This window comes from Elephantulus edwardii, unplaced genomic scaffold (genome assembly GCF_000299155.1).
Source record: "Elephantulus edwardii isolate Elephantulus edwardi_28Jun2011 unplaced genomic scaffold, EleEdw1.0 scaffold00156, whole genome shotgun sequence".
Classification (NCBI taxonomy): Eukaryota; Metazoa; Chordata; class Mammalia; order Macroscelidea; family Macroscelididae; genus Elephantulus; species Elephantulus edwardii.
Window position 1 is genome coordinate 1866576 of NW_006399906.1, and position 23518 is coordinate 1890093.

General features: G+C 37.4%; 1 protein-coding gene across 1 annotated transcript in view; it reads left to right on the forward strand.

Annotated features, from left to right (window-relative positions):
* FBXL17 (F-box and leucine-rich repeat protein 17) overlaps window positions 1-23518 on the forward strand; it is an 809991-nt gene that overhangs the window by 23123 nt on the left and 763350 nt on the right. The gene's annotated exons all lie outside the window — the stretch shown is intronic.

Genomic DNA, 23518 nt, shown 5'->3' on the forward strand with positions numbered 1-23518 from the left:
AAACTCCCTCATGAGCGACTTTATTAACATCTTTTGTTCTAATATTTCTTGTTGGCAACTAACTGCCTGTCCAGTGATTCTGTTCGATCTCTCTGTCTCTTAGTTCGCAGCCCTTGTCTTGGTCCTTCTCCACCATTTTGAGCCCTTCTGGAGCTTGGGAGGACCCATCCATGCTTTGGGAGCCTTTGTTGAAGTGGCTGGGTATGATGCTGTTTCTCTCCCTCCCCACCTAGATCTTGGTCATGGAGTGAACCCCAGCGCTGCACCAGAGATAGAGGTGCTGTGTTGTGGAAGCAGCTCGTGTGTAGAACCAGTTCTCATTCCAGGGAGTAAACTCTTTTTACTTGGATGGCTTGACAGTGTCTACCCATTTGGGAACTTTGGACTCCTGGCCTTTTTGAGGAAGGCTGCTAGATCTTGTCTTTTACAGTAACTCCATGCATCTGTGGCTTTTGTCCTGCTTAGCAGGGGAAAGCTGGTTTTACTTTGTTTTTTATCAATACACTTAGGCCATATTGACAGGCCTGGTTTTATCATTGTGATTTTGCTGAGTTGTTTTTTCTGTTGTTTCTTTTTACTTTGGTCCATTCACTTTTCTTTGTTGTCTCTGTGTTTCTTGAAATGTTGGTTTTGTGTTCAAGAATTTTTTAAATTCTTGCTTTTTTGCAAATTACCGAATTTCTCCTTCATATTTGATGGACAGTTTTGCTGGGTACCGCATACTCAGCTGGCATTTTTTCCCCCCAACTTTTTGTTTATGCTATTCCTTTGTTTTCTTGCTCACATGCTTTCTGTTGAGAAGCCAGAGCTTAATATAATTGGTTTTCTTTTGTAGGTGACTCTTGTTTTTCTTGTGCTACTTTTAGTATTCTGTCCCTGTTTTTGATTATGGAGAATTTGACTATGATATGAATTTATGTTTTTTGTTTAGAATTCAGTCAGTTTGAAGTTCACTGAGCTCCTTCAATATGGTTTTCCTTATTTTTCATGATACCTGAGATTTTTTTTTAAGTACTTCTTCCACCAAGTTGCTCCTTGGAGGCAAAGATTTTGAAACTTTGTCTGACTGACTTTGGACAGAAGGGATCAATCCTTGGAGAAGGATATCATGCTTGAAAGGATGGAGGAATAATGCAGGAGAGGGAGACCCTAGGTGAGTTGTATTGACACAGTAATTGGGGTCATGAGGGGTAGATGTGTCAGAGAGACAGTGAGACTGGCTCAGGATAGGACAGAGTTCAGAGCTGTTGTATGTAGGATTGCTGTGAGTTGTAGGTGACTCGACGGCACATAGCAACAATAACCACTTCCACAATCATACAGTTAAAGTCCTGGTTTAGTCCAGCAGTCCCAGGCCAGATTAACAAGAAACAATTCCTTAGTTCGTTCAGATAGCTTTTCAGTTAGCAAGTAAAAGTCTGGGTTCAGTCTAGAAAAACAAATGTAAGAAGCCATTCGCTCATTTCCTCAGTTGTCCAGCAAGCTTTGTTTTGTAACAGTGATTTATAGACAATATCATTTCACAGATAGCATTGTACCTCTGGATAGATTTGAAACCATTCAAGTTACTCACATGTTGTTGTTTGGTCAAGTTGCCTAGAACTGACAGTGAACCTATGAGATTAAACCTTGTTTCATCCTTACAATTTATGTTTATATCCACTGTTGAAATCACTGGGCTAGACCATCTCTTGAGTGTCTTCCTGTCTTTTTCTGAATCTCTTCTTTTCCCAATTTGAGATCTTTTTCTGAGGACTTGCATCTCCTGACTACATGACCATAGTATGTTAGATGAAGTTTCACCATCCTTATTTCTAAGGAGGAGGCTGCTTGCATTGCTTCCAAGACACTGTGTTTGTTCCTTTGGAAGTCCATGGGATATTCAGTACTCTGCCAGCATCACAATTCTAAGGGTTTAATTTTTCTTATTACTAGCATAGTGCATCATGTAATTTGCCCAGTTTAAAATGGCCAATTTTAGGTAATTTTAGCTCACTAATGTTGCACACATCAGTCTTTATGCACACCACTTTCTTTGCTTTGACAACTTTTAGTTTTCCTAGATTCATACTTAACATTACACAATCTCGTTATTAATGGGTGTTTGCAACTATTTCCCCAAATTTTGAGTTATGCTACATCATCAGTTGAAGGTCCTTCATTGACTGAAAGCTTTATTCTGTGCATGTTAATATGTAGACTCTACTTTGAGGAGCTAGCTGTGCCCTAGTCATAATAGAGTGCCTTTCCACTTAAGGGCATCATTTTCTCCCACTATATATCACATATTCCATACTCTTTGGCTTCTGCTCATAAAGTTTTCATGGCCCCATTATTTTTGTAGACGACCAATCTTGTTTCATCTAGAAATTGATACCTGTTTTCATTTAAAAGTTCCGCTGAAACTTGTCCTCCATGGCTGACCTTGTTGATATTTGAGTATTAGTGGCATAGATTCTGGCATAATAGCAACATGAAAGTCAGCACAGCAGGGCGGACTGACAGATGTGGTGGATTAATTTTATTAGAACCTTTAATAACAGTTCTATATCTCATCTTGTGATCCTAGTGATATTCAAAATAAAGTTTATATAATACTTGGAAAAATGCAATTAAACTTTTTTTTTCTTCCTATCTTCCAGTCTAAGTATAACTTTTGAGGATAAGGCTTTTTGGTGGTATGCAACAAAGGTTGGTGGTATGCTTTGTACATTGTTATATCTTGTTATTTTAGTGCACTGCCTGACGTTGTTGTTATGTGCCATCAAGTTGCTTGCAACTCATAGCGACCCTGTGTACAAGAGCCCTAAACCCTGCTCTGTCCTGTGCCACTCTCATTGTCTCTGACACACCTACTCCCACTACCCCAATCACTGAATTAATCCATCTTATTGAGGGTCTTCCTCTCCTGCGCTGTCCCTCCACTCTCTCAAACATGATGTCCCTCTCCAAGGACCAGTTCCTCCTTGCAACATGCCCAAAGTATGTCCGATGAAGCCTCAGATTCCTTGACTCCAAGGAACAGCCCGGCTTCACAACCTATTTGCTCTAGCAGTCCATGGTATATTCAACACTCTTCTCCAGCACCACAGCTCAAAGGCATCAATTCTCTTTCTGTCATCCCTATATACTGTCCAACTATACAGTGGCCTAAATCAGTCACACCTTAGTCTACATCCCACTAACAGTGAATAAACATTCCAAACTCTTCACAACCTGGACAGCATTTGTTGTTTTCTATCCTGTTGAACTTTGCTATTGTTTCTGGAGTGAAATGATATCTCATAACTGTTTGCGTAATGTCGCTTTCCGAGGACTGGCCCTTCCTATCCACATGCCAAAGTATTTGAGCTGATGTTTCACTTCTCATAGTTGTTTGTATACTGTCCTTTTCTGAGGACTTGCCCCTCCTAACAACATGCCAAAATATGTGAACTGAAGTTTCACTATCCTTGCTTCTAAATAGCACCTTGGTTGTACCTTCTCTAAGACTTATTTGTTCTTTTGGCACTTCATGGGATAAGTATTCTTCTGTAAAACGACATCTCAAAGGCATTGATTATTCTTCTGTCATTTTTATTCATTGTCTAACTTTCATAAGAATAGCAAGTGATTAAAAAGAACCTGGTTTGGATCAGCACATACTAATCTTTAAACTGACATAGTTGCTCTTCAGTACTTGGGGAAAGTCCTTTAAGCAGATTTTCCCAGTGTAATGGTTTTTTTTATTAATGGTACACAGGTGCCAAGGGTGCTGATTGTTGATACAAGTAAGATGAAATTGTTGATGATTTCACTTTTTTCAATCCATAATAATGTTGCCCAGTGGTGAGAATTTCTGTTTTCTGGATGTTAAGATGTAGTCCACATTGAAAGCTTTATTCTGATCTTCAGCAAATGTTTCCTCCTCACTTTCAGCAAGCAAGCTTGTGTTATCTGCTTATGTCATAACAGATAGTTAATGAGTCTTCCTCTGATCCTGTTGCCACATGTTTCATCATAAAGTCCAAATTCTCTAATGATTTGCTCAGCATACGGTTTGAATGGGTATGGAAAAAGAATTCAGCCCCAACACATTCGTTTTTTGATTTTAAACCATACATTGCTTCCTTTCTTTGTGTGGACAACAGCTTCTTAGAGTATAGGTATAGATTTTGTTTGAGCACAATAATGTGTTCTGGGATTTCTGTTCTTCTTAGTTTTAGTCATACTTTGTTATGAGCCACATATTCAAACGCCTTTACATAGTCAGTAAAACACAAATAGACATCCTTCTGATAATTCTGTGCTTTTAACCAGGATCCATCTGACATCAGCAGAAATATCCCTGATGTCACAACCTCTTCTAAATCCAGCTTGAAATTTCTGGCAGTTCTCTGCTATGTACTGTTTTGGTTGGTTTTGGATAACCTTCCAAGATTTTTGTTAATGATATTATTTGATAATTTCCACATATTGTTTGGTCAGGTTTTTTTGTTTGTTTGTTTTTTGTTTTTCTTTTTCTTTTTTTTTTAAAATGGGAACAAATGGATTTCTTCTGGGTAGTTAGCCAGATAGCTGTCCATGTAGTTTCTTCTCCATGTAGTTTGATGAACACATCTAAGACTACACAAGTTTGTTGAAACATGGCAGTTAAAAATCCATCAGTTCCTTCCTGGAATGCCTTCACTACAGCTTGAACTTCTCCCTTCATGATCATTGGTTCTTAATGAATTGGTTCTATCAATGAATTCTGAATTTTAGGACAGAGTAGAATTTCCTGTTGAGTTTCCAAGGTTGTAAATCTTTTCAGAAACTGACTACCACAGCTTTTCCTTGAGGAGCAGGTGGGGAGTTTTAACTACTGGCCTTTTCTTTCAAGGTGGTATACTTTAATCAGTATATTACAAGGCCTGTTTTCTGAAAATTTGAACTAGTTAACAATGAAACAGTTTTTTTCTTGAACCTCATAATTTTTTTAAAAATTTTTTTATTATTTTTTTGTGTGTTCACCACCAGATTAGATCTGACTGGTACAAGAGGAGATTGCCCCTCCTTCTCCAAGAGAATATCTGGTGGATTCAAACCACGTACCTCTGGGATTGCAGTGTGAACTTCATAGTTTTATAACTTCAGACCAGTAAGAAAGTTTTGAGGCCATCTACTCATGCTCCTTTTCTTCTGCTTTAGAAACAAATCAAGAGAATTGGAGTGGTTTACCCAAAGGAATTTTAGATAGCAAATGGCAGATCTTGCCAACCACTCAGTATAGTGTTTCCAGGTATAAATATATTTTCAGTGTATCAATGTTTATTTTCTGTCCTTGGAGAAGAACATCATACGTGGAAGGGTTGAGGGTTGTCATAGGAGAGGAAGACCTTGGATAAGATGGATTGACACAGTAACTGGAGCAATGGGAGTAGATGTGTCTGAGACAGTGAGATTAGCTAAGGATAGCGCAGAGTTCATGGCCTTTATTCATAGGGTTACTTTGAGTTACAATCAACTTGACAACTCATAACAATATTATCACTGTTCATGAGGCCCTGAATTATTTCCTCTAAAGGATATTATGGAAGGGATTCCTGGATTGGTGTGGGAGATGGAATCGTCCATTAGATGACTTTGAAGCCACTGTGAGTTAGGCCAATTTTATAATTGTCTATTGAATTAAAATGTTATGTGCTGTCGACTTGCCTGTGACCCATAGTGACCCTATGTACAGCAGTTCTGAATTCTGCCCTGTACTGAGCCAGTCTGACTAATTCTGACACATCAGTCCCTCTCGTCCTGAGCTTTCCCTCCACCCTTTCAAGCATGATGTCCTTCTCCAAGGACTGGTCTCTTCTGGCCACATGCCCAAAGAATGTGAGATGGAGCTTCAGAATCCTAGCCTTCAAGGAGAAACTTGGTTCCACCCTCTCCAAAACAGACCTATTTGTTTTCTTGGCAGTTCATGTATGTTCAAGGCTCTTGTCCAACATTACAATTTGAAGGCATCAATTTTTCTGTCATTTTTAGTTATTGTCCAACTCTCCGATACATTGTTAAGTAATTGTGAAGACCATGGCTTGGATTAGGTGTGCGCTAGTTTCTAGACTGACATGGCTGGTTTTCAGCACTCTGGAGAGGTCTCTGACAGCAGCTTTTCCCAATGCAATTAATCTTTTGATATCCTGACTGCTGGTGTTAAGAATGTTGATTGTGGAGCCAAGCAAGCTGTAATTGTTAAAAACTTCAGTCTCTTCTCCATCTATCACGGAGTTAAAACATGGTCTTTAAATATCAAAGCTCAGAGGCAAGGAATGACTTCAGAGGTCAACTTTGGGAGTAGCATAAATAATTAAGCCTTTTGCAGTTGATTTTGACCAAGACAGAATTCTTTGTTTCAGTCATGGTATATTTAGTATTCTTTAGCAACACTACAAGTGAAAGACGTCAGTACTTCTTTGGTTTTTCATATTCATTGTCAGTCCTTTATATTCATGTAAATTACTTGAAAACTCCATGCTTTGAGTCAAGGCAAACTTTAGTACTTAAAAGTGACCTCCTAACTATTTAGTACTTTAAAGAGGTGCTTGGTAGCATCTTTGCCCATTGTGGTCCAATATTTGATTTTTGATGACTGTTTCTATGATTTTTGAACCAAGTAAAATGATATCTTTGGTTTCAATCTTTTCTCCATTTATCAATGTGGTGGTGTTCATTGGCCCAGTCGTGAAGATATTTTTCCTTGATCTTAAGATCTTTATTAATAGCTATGTGTTTGATCGTCAGTAAGTGCTTCCGATCCTCCTCACATCATTAGGTAGTTGTCTCATTTCTATATTATAGGTGTTGATGAGTTTTCTTCCAATGCCAAATTCTTCTTTATGTAGTCCAGTATCTTGAATTATTTGCTCACTATACAGATTAAAGAGATAAGGAGAAAGAATGTCATCTTGACACACACCTTTCGTATTTTTTATTTCCCCCCCCCTGTGTTAGCACATTGTTGTTATGTGCTGTTGAGTTGCCTGCAACTCAGAAGGACCTGAGCCAGTCTTACTGACTCTGACACTCCTACCCCATTTCCCCCAGTTATTGTGTCAATCTGTCTTGTCTCGGGTCTTCTTCTCCTGCTTAATGCCTTTCTCCAAGCACTGGTCCCTCCTGGCCACATGCCCAAAGTATATGAAACAGAGCTTAAAATCCTAGTCTCCAAGGAGATGGTTTCACCTTTCCCAGGACAGAAACTTGGCTTCACCTTTCTTGAATGGTCCATGGTATGTTCAAGAATCTGCTTCAGCACCACAACTCAAAGGAGTTGACAGACATCATGGCTTCTCAGTACTCTGGAGAGGTCCCTGACAGTACATTTTCCCACTGCAATTTTTCTTTTGATTTCCTGATCGTGGATCTGAGCAAGCTGTAATTGTTAACAACCTTATCTCTTCTTCATCTATCATGGTGCTGCCAATTGGCAGAGTGGTGAGAATCTTTGTATTCTTGATATTGAGCTTCAATCCATATTGAAGATTACAGTCTTCGACCTTCTGTAGCAAGCACTTCAGGTTCTCCTCAGTTTCAGCAAGTAAGGCTGTGTCATCTGCATTATGCAAGTTGATGAGTCTTCCTCCAATCCTGATGCCACATTCCTTTTCATAAAGCCCAGCCTCCTGAATGATCTGTTCTGCATATGGATTGAAAAGGTATGGAAACAGGTCATATTTCTGACACACTCCCTTCCTGCAGTGTTTCCTTGCTCTGTTCTGAGGACTGCTTCCTGGTCTGATTTTTATTGCATGGGATATTAGTGATGTTGTTTGATAATTTCCATGCTCTGTTGGGTCACTTTTTTATGGAATGGGAATTAATATAAGTCTCTTAAGTCAGTTGGCAAGGTAGTTGCCCTCCATATTTCTTGGCACAATCTGGTGTTAGTTGGTATGCCAGTTCCTCCAGAGCAGCTTGAACTTTCATCTTCATCACAGTTGCCTCTTGGATATTTGTTGTTTAAAGAAATTCTTCTTTGTCTGCCAATTCTTTGTAGTAAAGTGACTCTGTGTACTCCTTCCATCTTCTTTGAATGCTTCCTGGACCATTCAGTATTCTGTCCATATCATCCTTAAGTACTGCAACTCAAGGCTTGAGTTTGTTCTTCAGTTCCATCAGCTTAAGAAATGCTGAGTTCAACCCTTTGATTTTCTGACTCTAGCTTTTTTCACATTTCGTTATAGTACTTCGCTTTATCTTTTGAGCTAGCCTTTAAAAACCTTCTGTTTGCTCTATATCTTCCTAATTTTTTCCCTTTGCTTTGGTCTTTACATTCTAATACAGTATTCAGAATGTCTTTTGAGATCTTGGTTTTTTCTTCCTCCTCTGTCTTTGTAATTATCTTTTGCATTCTTCATGGATAATATTCTTGATATCCTTCCACAGTTTATCTGGTCTTAGTTCATTAGTGTTCAAGATCTCAAACCTCTTTTTGACATGGTTTATAAATTCAGATGGAGTAGACTCAAGGTCAGTCTAAAGGTTGAGAAAATAATTGAAGAAGTTGGTGTATATTAGGAACAATATACATGGCTTCATGATTGGGGCCTCAACAACCTCTGTTACATAGATGACACAGCCTTGTTGCCAAGAGTGAAGAACGTTTACAACACTTGCTATAGAAGATTAAAGCCTTCAATATGAATTACATTTAAACATTAAGGAAATAGAAATCCTCACTACTGGACCAGTAGACCAATCATGATCAGTGGAGAAAAGATTGAAGTTGTAAACTCTTAATTTTACTTGGATCCACAATCATCACTCATGGTTAAAAACTTTGAAGAAATCAAAAGACTTCTTTCCTTGGAAAAATTTTCTGTCATGGGCCTCGTCAAAGTTCAAAAGAGCAATAATATCCATTAAAACAGTAAGATGTTCCTGATCTAAGTCATCATCTTTTCAGTTATATCCTATGCTTCTGAAGATTGGACAGTAAATAAGGATGATAAGAAATGATGCCTTTGAATTGTGGTGTTGGAGAAGAGTACTGGATATCTGGAGAAGAGTACAGAATATCCCATGGCTTGCCAAAAGAACAAAGAGGAATTGCAGCTAGAGTGCTCCTTTGAGGCTAGGACGGTAAAACTCTGTCTCACATACTTTAGGCGTGCTGTCAAGAGGTACTAGTTTTTGGAAAAAGGCATAATGCTGGGAAAAGTGGAGGGTTAGAGCGAGAGTGGAAAATCTTCTTCTAGATGTTTTGCATAGGTTGCATGAGCCATAGTTGAATTGACATACCTATAAACAACTGTGATTGCATCCAGGGCTGCTTCTGTTTGTTGAAACACCTCAGCTGGTATTCCTTCAATTCCTGGGCTTTATTTTTTGCCAGTTCCTCTGTGCAGGTTGGACTTCTTTTATCTGTACTGTTGTTTCACTTCCTGAAAGGGTTCATTGTCAACCAATTCTTTGGTACAACGACTGTTGATTCTTTACACCTTCTTTTGATACTTCCCTATGACATTCAAGATTTTACCCGTAGGATCCAAGGAAGAAACTTGAAGCTTTAGTTTTTTCTTCAGAAATCCTGAGTGTGCTTATCTTTTTTCATTTCTAATTTCAGGTATTTGTACTTTTTACTGTAATATTTGTATTATCTTCTTGAGCTGCTCTTTGAACTCTTCAGTTGTCTTTCTTCAGTATGTCTTTCCCTTGTTTTAGCATCTTTTAATTGTAGTGCAAGTTTGAGAGCCACTTCTGACTTCCATTTTGGTCTTTTGTTTTTATAGTGAATTTTTGCTTTATTGATGCATAATGTCCTTGATATCATCCCACAATAAGTGTGATGTTTTGTCATTAGTGCCTCAGATCTATTCTTGAGATAATTTTTAAATTTATTTGTGATAGTCTCAAGGCCATATTTTGATTCTTGTGGACTTGGTTTCATATTCTTTAACTTCATTTTTAACATACATATGAATAGTTAGTGTTCTTTTCCACACTCACCTTGTTTTGTTTTGAATGTTGACATTGAGCTTTACAAACATGTCTTTCCACAAATGTAGTCAGTCTGATTCCTGTGTAGTCCATTTGGTGAAGTACATGTATATATTGATTTATTTTTTTTATTAAAGGTCTTTGAAATAAATAGTTTTACAAAATTCTGTCATGGAAATCTCAATTAAGCCTCATTTCTGTTGAAAAGGTTGTACTTTCCAACTACCATTCTTTGTTTCCAACTTTTAAATTTCAGTCTGGAATTATTATTAATGCATTGTGATTACATGTTTGATGTATTTCAAACTGCAAAAGTCAGTAGAACTGATTTCTTTAATTTTGCCTTTAGTGTTTGGTATATAAATTTGTATAGTAGTTGCTTTATAGGTCTTCCTTACATGTGTATGGATAATATCCAGTCAGTCACAGTGTTGTACTTCAGGATTGATCTTGAATTTTTATTTTTTTTTACTAGCTCTGCGATACCATTCTGGTTTAATTTGTCATTGTCAGCGTAGTAGATCTTATGATTTCCTGATAACAGGTGGTCAGTTCAAGTCCATCTCAGCTTAATGCCTAGGGTGTTGATCTTTATGCATTTTATTTAATTTTTGACAACTTCCAATTTTCTTAAATTCATATTTCATATATTTTATGTTCTAGTTATTAATGAACGGTGCAGCTGTTTCTCCTCATTTTGAGTCAGCCTCATAGCAAATGCAGGTCCTTCACTGTATGAGTTTTACCTTATCCTCAACATTGTGGTAGACTGTACTTGGAGTAGGCAGCTTTTCACCAGTCGTTTTTTGAATGCCTTCTAACCTAAAGGCCTCATCCTCTTGCATTGCATTCAACAATGTTGTTGTTGCTCTTGTTGAGTACTGTTGAGTCAGAACCAACCCATAGCTGACCCACCAGTGGATTTTCAGATACAGCTTCTTGGAGGCAAGGATTCTGAAGCTTCGTCTGACATACTTTGGACATGTTGCAAGGAGGGACCAGTTCTTGGAGAGGTATGTCATGCTTGGGAGGGTGGATGGACAGTGCAGGAGAGGAAGACCCTCAATGAGATGGATTGATTCAGTGACTGGAGTAATGGGAGTAGGTGGCCTGGAGATGGTGAGATTGGCACAGGATAGAGCAGAGTTTAGGGCTGTTGTACGTAGGGTTGCTATGAGTCACAGGCGACTCAACAGCACATAACAACAACAACAACAATAGTCTTATTAATAGTATTATTTAAGGACTTTTTTTTTCAGAAGCGGTTTGCCAGTCTTGATTTTTAGTCTGTGAGTGCTGCTGATAAATGTCCATTCCGAGTGACCCTGCTGATACTTGAAATCCCTATGGCATAACTCCAGTGTTGCAACTGACAATGAATGCTTATGAAAGTGATATTGTTGTTGTTATGTGCCATTGAGTCCCTTGTGACTCATAGCATCCCTGTGTGCAACAGCCCTAAACCCTGTTCTATCTCTTGCCAACCTTATTGTCTCTGACACACCTATACCCATTACCCCAGTGATGGAATCAATCCACCTCATCGAGGGTCTTCCTCTCCTGTGCTGTTGCTCCACACTCTCAACCATGATGGCCCTCTCCAAGGACCGGTCCCGCCTTGCAACATATCCAAAGTATGCCAGATGGAGCTTCAGAATCCTTGCCTCTCGAGGATGAACTTGTTTGTTCTCCTAGCAGTCCATGGTATATTCAGTACTCTTTTCCAGCACCAAAACTAAAAGGCATCAACTCTCCTTCTATCATCCCTAGTCATTGTCCAACTCTCTGATGCATAGCAAAGTAAAATCCATTCTATTCTTTTTATATGTTAAAGCTTGTAGTTTCAGAGTCTTATCTAAGAATCCATTGTCAGATTCATGGTTGCAAAGATTTGCCCCTTTGTTCTCCTATACTTTCTTCTAAGAAAGGAACTCTGGTGGTGCAGTAGTTAAACAAACCACTAACCACTGTTGTATTTTTTTGGCAAGGCTTCAAATTTGTTCACTCTTGATTTATTACTTCTTGTTGAAAGTGTGCGTTTTTACCGTATATAGGCTGAATCAGAATCTACTTTTTAAAAAAGATCCCCACATGATTTTTTTAATTCATTGGTTTGCTTACAAAGCTCACATGCATTGTGCTTTACTATATCATTCATTCACGTTGTTGTTCATACTGTCATTCTCATTCATTATGTTTTATCAAATTATTCGTCATTGAACTATGCCCACTATTGCTGTCTTTCCAGATCCCCATGGATCTTTCCCATTTCCTTTACCCACCCCTCCCTCCACCCACCAAATTGTGTGACCCTATGATTTTTCCCCTGCCCATCTTTACTCCTCTGCTCCCTCTGTCTCTACTCTTGGATCCTCATGCATGTTTTCCTAGTTATCCTTCTACTCCTACAGTAATAGACTTTTTTTGGTAAAAATATACATTTTTATTTTATGCTACTTTGCTTACACAGTTTGTATACATTGTTTTTCACATCAGATCTTTATATTTCCTTTACCCACCCCTCCCTCTGCTTATCAAATTGTGTGACCCTATGATTATCTCCCTTCCTATCCTCACCCCTCTGCTCCTACCCTGTCCCCCTTGGATAATCAGATCTGTTTTACTAGTTATACCGTATTTGTTCACTACGCTTCTTGGATGTAAATTTCTCTGTTCTTCATAATAACTGGGAATTTTCCTCTAGTACCTCTTCCACAATTTTCTCAGTGATTTCTTGTGTTCTGGAATTCTAGTCACATATATGTTGTTCCTTTTGATGTCATCCCACATGATTCTAGTATCTTCTTCATTTTTCTTTGTCTCATCTCTGATTTTTATTTTGATATGTTTCCATTGAGGTTATTGTATTTCACTTCACTGACTCTCCATTTCATCCCTTCTGTTCTACTTTTTTGTCCCTCCAGCATATTAGACACTCCTGCCTTTTTTAGACTTAATATTCTGAATTGCATTTTCAGATTGCATTTTCATGCTTTTCTGTGTTATTTCTAGTACTTTGTTGGCTGTACTCTATCTTGTGATGATTTTTTTAAGTTCTTGTACCTCTTTATAGTTTTAAGTTCTTCCATATTTTGCATTTTCCTTTATAGTTGTTCAAGTTGCTCTTCATCAGTGTATTTCTTCTGATTCCCTGTTTCTGGAGTATTTGCTTTCTTAATGGCTTCCATTGTTTCTTCCATAATTTGCACCTAATTCTGTAACTGTTCAAATATTTCCGCATCAACATACTTTTTATGGTTCTCTGTGTCTGGGCTATTTATTGGGTCTGTTTTTTTTAGGAGAAGGATTATTTAGTTTTTTCATGACGATTGAGGCAGCCTACTGCTTTCTTCACGGTATGTGAATCTTTTCTTGGTAGATGTTAAGCTATTCTAAATTTATAATGTTCCAGGGGAGGACGATGTTCTTTGAAGGACCTATATAAATCAATGTGGTCCTCAGGCCTGAAGCAGTGTTAACTGTTGTTCTTCGTAAATCATAGCTCTTCCATGCCTATTCCCTTTTGGCTTAAGAAATTCAAAGCCGTCTCAGTGTGTTGCAGTCAGGAAGATTCAATGACAGAGTACCTTTCCCCCTTCCAAGCGGCTTCTCTTCAGTAGAGGGGCTGATGAACAGTAAAAGGGCCAAAAGGTGACTTGAAAATAAACAATGAACAAGGTTGTTCTTCCAAGTCCCAGCCCTAGACCTCTCCCTTTTTGGAGGTTAACAGCCACCTTGATATCTTAGTTGAGTCTCTTCTATCCTTGTTAGCTGATTTGGAAGTTCCTTAGTTCCTGTTGATTCTCAATGTGGCTTCTGCCTTACTCACCCTCCATATGATTTTTATATTTATCTAGATTGAAGATGTATTTTTAGCAGGGCTGATTCAGAATGAACTGGTTTTATTCACCATTTCAGTTCTCTGTGTTATGATCTGTATCATTTCCTTCTTTTGATTTGCTTTCTCCCCTATAGTTCCTTAAGATGGAAAGTCTGGTTGCTGACTTGAATTTGGCTTTTTTGTGTGTGTTTTAATTTAATATAAGGAGCTCTGGTAGCACAGTGATTAATAGCTTCATTAATAACCAGACGTTTGCTAGTATGAACCCAACAGCAGCTCTAGTGGACAAAGATGGGCATTCTGTTTCTGTAATACAAATCCTGTAGGTAGTTTCGTTTCTATCATGTAGTGTCACTGTGGGCTGGAATTGAGGTGATTGCAGTAGTTTTTTTTCTAAATTTACTGTGATGGTAATGCTAGAACATTAAGAAGTGAAAACATAGGGAGGAAATGCTAAAGAAAATTAACAGGAGATTTCAAAGGAGAGCTTGAGAAGGCAAAGCAAAGTATTAAAGCAGTAGTGCAAAGAGCTGGAGCTAGAGCACTAGCCAAAGAGAACACAGTTAACAAGATGTTTTGATGTAGTAAATAATTGCAACAATGAGCTTGAGCATGACAGAAATTGTTAGGATGGAACAAGATAGGGAAGATTTCGATCTGTTTTTCAAATGTGTTATTGTTGACTCCACAGTATGTAACACAGCAAGGCAAACATTTAAATGACATTAGCTACATCCTGTACTTTACTATTGCATTGTATGTGCAACTTGAACTTAAATGAAGAACAGAATTAATTCATAAACCAGAAACTATGTTTAAATAAATGGGTTAAATTTGTGGAACTCTTGTTATATAGTTGATTAAAGTTTTTACAGAGAGAGGGCCATTATTAATTCCTAGAGATTTTATTTCCTTAGCAATTAACGTCTTGCCTTTCTTGAGCCTTCAAACTCACTATATGGTATCCAGAAGAGAAATACAGAAATATGTCCCTCCACTCTTCTGAGCATGATTTCCTTCCCCAAGGATTGATCCTTCCTGATCACATGCTCAAAGTATGTAAGATGGAACTTCAAAATCATAGCCTCTACAAGGAGAAATCTTTTTGTTTTCTTGGCAGTCCATGGTATGTTCAAGACTTCTCCAGCACCACAACTCAAAGGCATCAATTTTTCTATCATTTTTGGTCATTGTACAGCTCTCTGATCCATAGTAAGTAATTGTAAAGACCATGGACTGGATCAGGCACATCTTAGTCTCTAGACTGACATTGTTGCTTCTCAGTACTCTGGAAAGGTCCCTGACAGCAGATTTACCTAATGCAATTAATCTTTTGATTTCCTGACTGCTGGTGTCAAGAGTGTTGATTGTGGAGCCAAGCAGGCTGTAACTGTTAATAACTTCAATCTCTTCTCCATCCATCACTGTACTGCCAATTGGCCCAGTACCTGATGTTGAGCTTCAATCCATATTGAAGAGTACAGTTCTTGACCTTCTGCAGCAAGTGCTGCAGTTCCACCTCATTTTCAGCAAGTAAGGTTGTATCATCTGTATAACGTAGATTGTTGACGAGTCTTCCTCCAATTCTGATGCCACGTTCTTCCTCATAAAGCCTAGCCTCCTGAAAGACTGTTCTTCATATAGAATGAATACATGTGGAGACAGGATACATCCCTGAAGCACTCCTCTTCTGATTTTGAATTATGCATTATTTTCCTGCTTTATTGTGAGGACTACTTCCTGGTCCAAGTGTAGGTATCGCATAAGCACAATCAATGTTCTGGGATTCTGATTCTCCTCAAGGTTAACCCCAATTTGTTTTGATCCATGCAGAAAAATGCCTTTGTATAGTCAATAAAACACAGATAATTATCTCTCTGGTACTCTTTGCTTTCTGCCAAGATTCATCTGACATTGAGGATAATGTCTTTAGTGCCACAGCCTCTTCTAAACTCAGCTTGTATTTCTAGCAGTTCTCTGTCAATGTATTGTTTCAGTGATTTCTGGATACTCTTTAGCAAGATTTCACTTGCATGTAATAAAAGTGATAATTGTATGATAATTTCCATACTCAGTCATAACACTTTTTTTTGGAATGGGAATAAATCTGGATCTCTTCCAGTCAGTTGGCCAGTTAGTTGCCTTCCAGTTTTCTTGGCACAACCTGATGAGCACGTCCAGGGATGCATCTGTTTGTTGAAATATGTCAGTTGGTATTCTATTAATTCCGGGGCCTTTATTTTAGGCCAAGTCCTTAAAAACAGCCTGAACTTTCTCCTTCATCACCATTGTCTCTTGATCATATGTATTTTCTTGAAATTCTTCGGTGTCAGCCAATTCTTTTTTGTACAGTGACTGTATATTCCTTCTATCTTCTGATACTTCCTGAATCATATTCTACCCGTAACATCCTTAAGTATTGCAAATTAAGGCTAGAATTTGTTCTTTAGATCCTTCAGCTCAAGAAATGCGGAACTAGTTCGGCCCTTTTGATTTTTGGACTCGAGTTCTTTGCACTTTTCATTACAATACTTTGCTTTGTGTTCCTGTGCTGCCCTTTGAAATCTTCAATTCAGCTCCTTCTTGATTTCTTCCCTTTGCTTTGGCTTCTTGGCATTCCAGTGTAATATTCAGAATCTCTTCTGACATCCATTTTGGTCTTTTCTTCTTCTGTCTTTGTAATGACATTTTGCATTTTTCATGGATGATATTCTTGATATCCTTCCATAGCTCATCTGGTCTTTGTTCATAAGTGTTCAAGGCCTCAAACCTTTTCCTGAGTTGGATTTTAAATTCAGGTGGGACAAACTCAAGGTCAACTTTTGATTCCTATGGATTTGATTTGACCTTTAGCTTTAATTTGAACTTGCACAGGAGTAGTTGATTGTTTCACAATCAGCACCTGGTGTAGTTTTTCACTGTTAATACTGAACTTCTCAAACGATTTCTTCCGCAAATGTAATCAGTATGATTTCTGTGCATACCATCGGTGAAATCCATGTGTATAGCCTCTGTTTATGTTTCTTATAAAAAACAAAATAACTGGAACCTGTAGACTCTAATGAATAATAAAAAAAAATCAAAATCAAAATATAGGTGTTAAACATTTCCTCTGGGAATAGTATAACCAGAAAACATTTTCTAAGGGAAGAGGGACAGAGAACTTGTGAGTGTAGCAGAGAAGGCAGGAAGGGAAGGAGTAGGTGGATGTGAAGTTGTAGAGGTAGAGGTAGAGGCAGAGACAGACACACGGAGACCAAGAAAGAGTGCCCGACACAGAGACACATACACAGAGAGATTGCTTTTATTTTCCATGAATTGAGGCAATTTAAAGGAACCTAACATCACTCATGGGCTTGAAGTTTACTTTTATGTAGGTTACTCAAAATTTTTAATTTTTCTTCATTAGGATTGTTTTTCTTTTTTCCAATGGAAAATGATTGTATTTAATTTCTATATGTTTGAATTCTTCACCTGGGTAAATTTATCCTTGGATAAAACATTTTATATTAGCATAAGCTAATCAGTTTTCTTTTGATTTCTGTTGATATGATAGACAAGTTTTTCTATTTTTGTACTTCTTTGTCATTATATTTAAAGTGGATTTTTTTTTTGTTCTAACTTTATGATGAGGTATTTTTTTAAAGTCCGTTTGGTACTCTCTCTTCTAATTGATGTATATGAATATTTACATTTAATGTAATTATATGATTAGATTTAAGTCTGACATTTTAATGTTTTCTAATTATCCCTTCAGTATGCTGTTCCTTTGGTTTTGCTTTCAAATTTTTTTTTAAAGAGAGATTCAGAAGAAGGCATTAAATGAGGAATATCATTACAGACATCAGATGGATCTTAGCTCAGAATAACAGGGATATATTTACCTTTATTTTATTTACTGTGTAAATGAATTTAATTGCACTTTTCCTAACAAATCCACTTTTTTTTAAGCATTCTGTTTAGTCAGTAACTTCTTTTTGGCATTTGACTGTATTGCTTTGTGTAATTTTATATATATGTGTGTGTGTGTGTGTTTGTATATCCTTATACATTATAAGAAAGTTAGAAAAATACATAAGAGCCAAAATATGACTTTGAATATAACACATCTTAATATAGAGGTAGTGCAAGAGTAGAATTGATAGAAGAATGTGTCTTCTACTGTCTGAAGATTGGATGAATTATGGTATAACATCAAAAGCATTGTACATGAAGAAACCAATACATGAAAAGTTACAAAGGAGAAAAAAGGAGACCAAAATGGATGTCAGAAAATATACTAAAATTGACTTTGGAATATAGATAAAGTAAAAGGAATAAATGAAGTTAAAAGAATTGAACAGAAGATTTCAAAGGGCTACTCAAGAGGACATATGAAATGTACCTGAAATTAGAAAACTAGAAGAGAAAAACACTCTTATTCTTCAGTCTGAAAGTAGTATAGAAAAAATTTCAGGCTTTAAATTCCAATACTGTGGGTAAAAAACTGATACTATGCATAAAAATATTGATCAACACTAGAAGTATAAGACTATGGAAGTAATACAGAGGGTTACTATGCCTCATTTCAGGAGGTAGCATATGATCAAGAACAAATGGTACTGAAGGAAGAAGTCTAAACTGCATAGATACTATAGGTGAAAAAATAAGCCTCCAGGTATTGATGCAATACCATTTGAAATATTTAAACAAAGAAGTGCAATGCTGGAGACATTTCGTCCTCTGTGTTACTAATTTTAGAAGGCAGCTAATCTCGCCAATTGATTGGAAGACTTTGATTGTCATGCTCATTAAAAAAAAAAGAAAGAAAGAAACCATTAGAATGTGGAAATTATAGAGCAGTATCACTAATATAATTTCAAGTAAAATACTGCTTGTTTTTCTGAAGTCCCATTGAGGCCCACCAGTAGCGACCTTATGATAAGCCAGTCTGAACCCTGCCCTATCCTGTGCTGTGCCATTCTCATCATCTCTGACACCCTTGAGCTTATTGTTGAAATCACTGTGAGGGGATCTTCCTCTCCTTTGCTCACCCTTCGTCTTTCCACGCACTATTGTCCCTCTCTAAGGAAGTTGAAGCTTCACTGTCCTTGCCTCCAAGGAGCACTCTTGCTGCACTTTCTCCAAGCCACAGTTACTTGTTCTTTCAGCAGTCCGTGGGATATTCAGTACTCTTCTCTAGCACCACAACTTAGAGGCATAAAAAAACCAAACCCAGTTCAAGCAGTTATTCTGCTTGGAGTTGCCAGAAATTCAGACCAGGTTCAGAAGAGGCCTTTTGAAGTCGTAAAACCATTACTGATAATAAATGAATCTTGGCACAGCCTAACATATTTTTTTTTTGCGTGTGTTTTATTGCCTGTGCAAAGGCATTGAATGGTATAGATCTTAACAAATAACAGTGAATACCATTGTGAAGAATGGGAACTCCAAAAGACTTAATTGCCTTTACCTAGAACCTGCATATAGACCAAGAAGCCATTGTTTGGACACAACAAGGAGATAATGCTGCTTAAAATCAATAGAAGTTTGTTCTAGTGTTGTATCTTTCTCCATACTTACTCACTGTGTATGCTGAGCAAATGATCTGAGAAACTGGACTATATGAAGGAAAATGCAGTGTAAGTATTGGAGGAAATACTCATTTACAGCTTGTCATATGTAGTTGACACTGTCTTCCTTGCAGAAACCAAAGATGACTTGAAATCAAGGATTATTGAATGAAGAGTACAGCTTTCAGTATGGTTTACACCTGAACATAAGAAAACAAAAATCTTCATAATTGCACCAAATCACATCGTGATAAATGGAGAAAAGGCTGAAGTTTTCAAATATTTCATTTTAACAAAGAAATTTGTGCATCAGGGTTGTATCCTTTCTCCATATCTGTTGAATCTGTACACTGTGCAAATTATTCTAAAAGCTGGACTCTATGAAGAAGAATATGTCATCAGGGTCAGAAGGACACTCATCAATAACCTACATTATGCAGATTATACAACCTTGCTTGCGCAAGGGAGGGAGACTTGAAGCACTTGCTGCAGAAGATCAAAGGATACAGTTTTCAATACGTGTTGCATATCAATGTCAAAACAAAATTTTTCACCACTTGACTGATAGGCAGCATTATGATAAATGGTGAAGAGATGGTGTTTGTTAATAGCTTTAGTTTGCTTGCCTCCCCAATCAATATTCTTGGTATGAGCAGCCAGGAAGTCAAAAGGAGAATTGCATTGGAAAGTCTGCTGTCAAATATCATCCAGAGTACAGAAGAGCAATGATGTCAGTCTGGAGACTAAGATACATTTGATCCAGGCCATAGTCTTTGCAGTTACTTGCTATGCATCAGAAAGCTGGACAGTGACTAGGGGTGATAGAAGGAGAATTGATGTCTTTGAGCTGTGTTGCTGGAGAAGAGTGTATACCATGGATTGCTAGGAGAACAAACAAGTATATCCTAGAGAGGGTGAAAACAGGTTGCTCCTTAGAGGCAAGGATTCTGAAGCTTTGTCTGATACACTTTGAGCATGTTACAAGGAGGGACCAGTCCTTGGAGAGGGACATCATGCTTGGGAGAGTGAAGGGACAGCGCAAGAGAAGAAGAACGTCAATAAGATGGATTGATTCAGTGACAAGGGTAATGGGGGTAGGTGTGTCAGAGACCATAAGATTGGCACTGGGTAGAGCAGGATTCAGAACTGCTGTACATAGGGTTGAAAGGAGTTGCAATTGATTTGGTGGCACATAACAACATGCATCTGAGAGCTGGAGAATAACAATGACAAAAGAATTGATGCCTTTGAGATATAGTGTTGGAGAAGAGTACTGAATATCCCATGGAGTGTCCAAAGCACAAACAAATATGTCTTGGAGAAAATACAGGCAGAGTGCTCGGGAGGTAAAGATGACAAATCTTCGTTTCACATACGTGGGGCATGTTGCTAGGAAAGGCTTTTCTTTGGAGAGGGATGTTGTGCTTGGAACAATAAGAGGTTGGAAAAAGAAAGGAAGCCTCTTAACCAGAGACTTGAAAGCCTCTTGACACAGTGCAACAATGGCTTCAAGTATGTCAGACATTTTGAGAATGGCAAGATTAGGGCAGGGTTCAGATCTGTTGTTCATAGGGTCATTATTAATGGGTCTTAACTCGACTCAACAGTACCTAACAACAGTATAAGTTATTGATGGATGTTGAATAACAAATATTTTAAAGTTTTTTAATTGTGTTTGTGTTGAATATTGAATATTTTTTTTACCAAAAGATTGCCAATAGAACAACAAATCTGTCTTTAAAGAAGTGCAAACAGAATGTTCCTTAGAAGTAAACAGAGAAACACTTGGTCTCACATGGGCATGATATGAGGAAGCATGATCCTTAGGGAACATCACACTTGGTAATGCGTAAGATCATCCGAGGAAAAGAAGATGCTCAGTGAAATAAAGTAACACATTGGTTGCAACCGTGGGCTCAATCATAGTAGTGATTGTGTGCATATCATAGTTTTGGCTGTTGGTTCTGTTGTATTTAGCTTCGATGTGATTTGGAACCAACTTGGTATCTAATAATGCCATCTGAAACTTAAAATCTTACTGCCTTTCAATTGAAATTGACTTAGAGCCGACCCTCCCGTGGGTTTTTGAAGAATGTAAATTGCATGAGAGGAACTTTCCTATTTTTCTCACTTGAAACAGTTGCATGCTTTTGGGCTGGAAGTACAGCTCCTTACCAACTAGGCTACTAGAGCTCCCAATTAAGGTTTAATAAGTAGGAAAAAGGATACAACCTTGACACACACCTTTTCTGATTTTTAACCATGCACTGTTCCCATGTTCTGACTGGACATCTGCTTCTTGGCCTTTGCATAAGTTTTACATGAGCATAATTAAGTGTTCTGCATATGGATCTCTTCCAGTCAGTTATCTCTCAAACTTCTTGGTATAAACCAGTGAGTATGTCAAGGGCAGTGCCTCTGTTTATGGGATACTATTGAGTGATGGTTTTTGTTGCATATCTTTGAAACTTTGCATTTTTCTTTTTCCTGTTGTTTAGGTTAACTACTTTCTTTAATATATCTTTAACTTACTTAGTCTTCCAGCATTGATCTATCTATTGCTGAGCCCTTTTATCTCATTACTTTTGAGTCAGAACTCACCCAATAGATAACCCTCCATTTGGTTTTCAGAGGCTGTCACATAGGAGCAGATTTCTCATTTTTCTTTTGTGTACCTTTTGGTGGATTTGAACCACTAGAAAGGCTCAGCCTTTGGGTTAACACAATAACTCTTTGTGGACTCCACTACTGGAACAACCTTATAATGATTTTAAATTTTGCCTTTTGTATTTTTCAGTTAAAATGCTCAGTTATTTTCATAATTTTTATTTCTCTTACGAGAACTTCCTAGAGCCATCCATGTAAGTGTTTACCTTTATATTATAGACCATTAACAGGGAGCTCTGATGGTGTAGTGAGTGCTGCCAACTCAAAGGTGGTTTGAATCTACCAAATGCTCTACAGGAGAAAGATGGGAAATTTCTTCCCATGTGATTTCACTGTCTCTTATAAACCTGTTGGGTCATCTGTGAGTCCGTTGAACTCAACAGCACACAGCAACATAGCTATGACATATGTTTTGAACCATTTGATAATCTATGTCTTATTGTGTTTGGCCAAAGTCTTTGATTACTTCATCATCTTTATTCATGTACTCTGTGCTTTTCCCCCCCTTCAGAGTTGGCTAGATAGAATTGTTTTCTTATGTTGCTTAACTTTGGATTGTATCCTGAATATTGTAAATGTTATGGTGAAATAATCTTGATCTTATTAAGTCATCATTCTCCATAGAAGTTTTGTTTTAGCTTGTGGCCAACTAAGTTTGATCATGAAGTCTGATTCTAGTCAGCTCAGTTTTAAGTGCCTTTGCTGTTTTCAGTGCACTTATTCATCCCAGTATCCTCTAATTTTTTCTCTTCATTATAAATTTAGGGAAATTCTGTATTATTGTCTGTAGGGAGTTGCTTTGCTAACTCAAAGGCAAGGTGGTTAGAATCAGTGAGTGCCTTTGGAGGGGAAAGATGACCAGTTTCCTCCTATGTAATTTACAGCCTTGGGAAAACCTGCTGAAGGGGCGGCTATGGGTTAATTTTGATTTGATAATTATGAACTTTATTAGAAAATTGAAGAAATTGAAATATAGAGAGGTTAGCTGAGTTGGTCAAGTTTACAAGTTTAATAATAGCGAAAAATACCGAAGACATACTTCAAATCTTTGTTTAACAAATTATTGTTAACATTTTTTGGGTATTTTTTTCAGAATTTCATGTTTAATGACATTTTTATATAGAAACCATAATAGAAAATAAGTGTCATGAATTTCCATGTAGCCAGTAGGGCTTTCTGACTGATTTTTAATGTTTTTGTTTGAAGTATTTAAAAACAAATTTTAAGTATTATTTCATACCAACCATTAACACTGATGCATGTATCTTAAATGAATAGTATCAATTGAACCACAGTTTAATCACAACCTAAGAAGTAAGGAATAATTTTGTTTGAATTATCTAATAATAATTTTATGTTGAGTTTTATTTTCACAGAAGTATCTTTTTCTAGTTGGTCCAATTTAGTTTATCAGTATAGCCCACTTGACATATTGGGTTTTTTGTCTTAATTTTTAAAATATCTTGCACCAAACTTTGTCCCCAGTCATAATTTTATGATCTTT